The sequence below is a fragment of the Palaemon carinicauda genome, chromosome 6 (genome assembly GCF_036898095.1).
Source record: "Palaemon carinicauda isolate YSFRI2023 chromosome 6, ASM3689809v2, whole genome shotgun sequence".
In the NCBI taxonomy this organism is placed as follows: Eukaryota; Metazoa; Arthropoda; class Malacostraca; order Decapoda; family Palaemonidae; genus Palaemon; species Palaemon carinicauda.
In genome coordinates this window covers 118,615,178-118,619,862 of record NC_090730.1, presented here as the reverse complement: position 1 = coordinate 118,619,862, position 4,685 = coordinate 118,615,178, and the positions used below count along the sequence as shown (strand labels likewise).

Here is a 4,685-nt window from a genome sequence, read left to right as displayed (position 1 = left end):
AACATTATCATTATTATCAATATGGCTAACATGGCGATGATGCGCTTATTATACCAAGTAACTGAATGTAAAGGAGATATTTAAAGCTCCCTCGTATCGTTAGATTGGAGAAGGAACTCATTCTGTTTTCAACCCTTTACAAATTGTTGAAGTCCGAAACTCCTTGAAGGAGACAACGATACTAACTTCCCAACGGACCATTACACAGAATTTATTTTTTAAATAATTGCAGTGACTCGCCTGCAAATGTAAAAATAAATGGACCATATCACAATGCATGATTCTTTCTAAAATAAAAGTGTAATTCTGTTCATGTATTTCGACGGATGAAATGTATGTTATAATTAATTCAATATGTTATTTATAACTCGCGTGTTTTATATCCTACACCTCATTCAAAATATCAAACATATTTTGTCTCATTGTTTTAATGATGGTAAAAGGTTGTATAAGTATATTCCCCTCCCGATCAAAATACGTAGATACAGACGTCCACACACATATACTCACGCATACAGTCACACACAGCAACTTAGGTCACTCGTGTTGAGACTCCGACACTCCGTCAGGCCGTACCTGCTCAGTGTTTGCTGAGTAGTCGTGGGAGATAGACGCGCCCTGTCTTGGTCCTGAGTCGGACACGCCTCGACCATCGCCCCACCCACAGAACATAACGATGTCTGACAGATTGTAGATATACTGAAGGGAAGGAATTTTCTCATACTTTAGAAACCTCACAAATTGTACCTCCATCCTCAAGTATCGTTCTATCTGAAATAAAATTTTGCTTATGGATTTTTTCATTCACACGGATATGGTAAACTTCAAAAAATGCATAAAACGATGGGAGATTTTTCTTGAATAAATATACTCGTGTTACTTATAGATTTTCACTCCTCCCTATTTTCCCTCTTTCCCTTTTCAAAAATTTATGATTCATTAATTTTTTTCCTATGGATATTCTTTTGGAGGCCGAGGTAAAAGAGCAGTTATGTGTTTGATCACGTTTTAACAATTTTGAGTTTCTAAAAGTAAAAACGACGAACGGTTTATAGGAATTGTAGACTAAATAAAACATATTTTTTCGCCATAAAATCTAAAGTTATAACTGGTTGAGTAATAATAGTAACAATAATAACAAAAACAAAAATAAATAAGGAACAAAATAACACGAGGATACAAAAAAACGGACGTACAATATTTTCTTGACAATAAATATAAAAACAATATTTTCCTTAACCCGAGATCTACTGTAGTGCTATACCAATCAGCGGAGAAAAACAAATCAATAGAAAAAATTACGGAAACGAGATCGTAAACTGGCGGAGAAGCAATACTAATTCATTGTTGTGAGTTAACGAACAGGTTCGCTACGCGTACTCGTTAGCAGTGCCCAGTGAAGCAGCAGTAACCGACAGTAATAATAAATCGTAATTGTTCTCTGAAATCCACATACGGGATTCTCGAATGGAGGCCAGACTGGTGTTCTTACTCGCCTCCTCTCCGAAGATCTGTTCCACCTGACAAATCCGATTTCTTTTAACATCATCAAGAAGCTGTGAGATAAAGACCTGGTGACCACCAAGGTAAGTGTTTATTTAATGTGTCTAACGCTTCTGCTATTTATGTTAATTTTGTGGTGGTGATTTGAATATACGAAGGGATAAAGGGACATGATTTTTTCCTTTTTATCTTTTATTATGTAAAACACATTTACGATCTTACAGTTTATAACATATATCCATGATAGTATATTTACATAAATAATTCTTTATTTTACATATAGTGTATTTACAATTGAAATTTTTAATAATGAAGCAAAGCAGCCTTCGATTTTCCAGTAGTTCAGGAACAATTAAAGGTATGTTGTAAAATTTCCCAGCCTTTTAAAGCGAAGTCTGCTTCCCTCTTAATTTGTTAATGAAAAATAAGGCATTTTAGAATTATTTCAATAACATGAGCCATTCATTTTACCTTTACGAGGTAAATCATAAATTAACCATTTATCATATAATGCTTTGCGTACTAAATTTGACACCATGAGTAACAATACTACTCAAATACACACACGTATATATTTCTATATATATATATATATATATATATATATATATATATATATATATATATATATATATATATATATATATATATATATATATATATATATATATATGAGAGTGTGTGTACCGTTCAAACCATCATATGAAAATAATTGTATCCAAGTTACTTCTATTGACAGTGGTTAATGGTTACGCTTCATTGTGACTGTCATTCACTTTTTTCCCTTTATTCCTCCTGGTAGTAGAAGCAGCTAAAATACCAATTAAAGAAAAAAAAAATAGACGCGGTCTTATATCCCATAACGTACAAAAAAGTATTATCTTGACAAAGAAAAAAAAATATTAACCATACAGAGCTACTGTATGTGAGTCAAGAAATTCTTCGGAGTTGATTGATCTACTTTGAAATGTCCGCGCCGGTACATGATGCGGGAACCCACGTGGTCAGTACATAAAGTGGTGAGTTGACTTCCACTAGTGTCAGGTGAACGGTGCTCATATTAGGATACATCAGCTGGTTATTTCATTGGACATCTTTCCATTCAATATTTTTTTGTTTTTCAATTGGATCCTTATAGTTTTGACTTTTACTTTTTCCTTTCGTCAATTTTCAGTTATGTTTTGTCCCACTTCGTGTATTAAAAAAATAAGAGAGAGTTCATTTGACCTTTGAAATGCTTACCATTTCTCGTTTGTCAGTTAAACAATATTACAAATTCGGTGTTCTTCATATCTTTGATAATGCAGTAACACCCCCCACCCCTCATTGTTTTCCTTTATCGCTCGTTCGTCAACTTTCCGAAAGTTACTTTAAAAGATTATTTTGGGAAATTTATATCTTACATGGTCTTTTATCGCTTAGGTTTCAGTTTATGATTTACTCATTCATAGTCTAAATTAACGGAAAAACAATCAATGTTCCTTTTTACTTTATCGGTGTTTTTATATAATCCCAGACTTTCTATCAAGATGATATCCTTTTAGGCTAATCATTGAATAACATATTATTATCATTGTTGTTGTTGTTATCATTAGCTAAGGCTCCAACCGGGAAAAGTAGCCCAGTGAGTAAAGGGAATAGGAGCTTAAATTATATGAAAAGTATTAAATAAAGAATATGAATATATTAAGACCAGTTACAAGTTTAAATAAACATGTCTTACATAAATTATGAAGAGAGACGTATGTCGGCCTGTTCAACATAAAAGCACTACCCTACATGTTTGAATTTCTGAAGTTCCACCGGTTCAACTGGCCGATTAGGAAGACTTTTCAACAATTTACTCACAGATGGAATACAACTTGTAGAATACTGTGTAGTATTGAGCCCTATGATGGACAAGGCGCAAGACGGTACTATAGATTAATATCCAGATCAGGAATAAGAAATTTAATAGGGTGCAAGTTTTTATCCAACAAATTAAGATAAAAATCGGCTGGTGAAGACCAGACAAGAGAACAATACTCCAAACATGATAGAATTAAATCATTAAAACAATTTTTCATAATATATTGATCATCGAAAAACTCAAAACACTTTCTCAATAAGCAATTTTTTTCGTGTAATTGAAGAACAAACCGGATGTGATTCTGAAAATTAAATTTGCAATGAAGAATCACACCTAAAATTTTGAAGGAGTTGTATATATATTAATAGACAATATCAATAAAAAGATCTGAATGTTGATGAGCTACTGTCCTCGTCTACTAACAATCATACTTTGAGTTTTGTTACGATTCAACTTTATGTCCCATAGTTTGCACCATACGCTAATTTTAGCTAGATCTCTATTAAAGGAACCAGCAACTCCAGATCTACATTCAGAAAATAGAATTGATGCAAAGAGGGAAACACCATCTGCATATTTCCTTTTCTAGACCAAAACAGATAGCATATGTATATAGTCTGAAAAGTTATGGGCCACGAACACTACCGGGAGGAACACCAGATATCACATTTCCATATTCACTATGGTGCCCATGAACAACTCTTTGAAATCCATTATTTAGAAATTCAATAATGAAGCTAAGAAAAGACCCAACTCTTTAAATTTGAAATTAATGCCCTCATGATTATCATGGTCAAAGGCAGCACTAAAATGAAAGCCAATCATACGAACTTCCTCACTATAGTTAGGGGATTTTTATATAACATTGGAAATTGTAAGAAGGGCATCACATGCTCGAATGCCTTTACAAAAACCAAATTCTATCTAGGGAACAGATGATTACCTTCAGCATACCTATTTGGACGTTAAAAAACTTTAGATATTATGGGGGTTATGGAAATTAGGTGGTTATCAGTAGGGCTAGAGCTACCAAAATCATGTTTGCCTAGTGGAGTAACATTACCAATTCTCCAATAACTACAATATATATATATATATATATATATATATATATATATATATATATATATATATATATATATATATATATATATATATATATATATATATATATATATATGTTTCTAACTTACGGAAAATAACAGAGAACTTTTTTAAAAGCTTAGAAAGGAACAATAAATTTTTCTCCATTTCATTGATGTGCTTTTCTATTTTTTAAACACAGTCTACCGTAAATTGATTTTACGTATTCTCTCTCTCTCTCTCTCTCTCT

At 32.4% G+C, this 4,685-nt stretch overlaps 1 protein-coding gene across 2 annotated transcripts in view; it reads left to right on the top strand.

Annotated features, from left to right (window-relative positions):
• The first annotated feature begins 596 nt into the window (after nt 1-596).
• Nucleotides 597-4,685, top strand: part of LOC137642180 (uncharacterized) — a 667,115-nt gene continuing 663,026 nt past the window's right edge. For both annotated transcript variants that reach the window (XM_068374728.1, XM_068374727.1), the window contains exon 1: nt 597-1,586. The gene's annotated coding sequence lies outside the window, so the exon portion shown is untranslated. The remainder of the gene's footprint in view (nt 1,587-4,685) is intronic.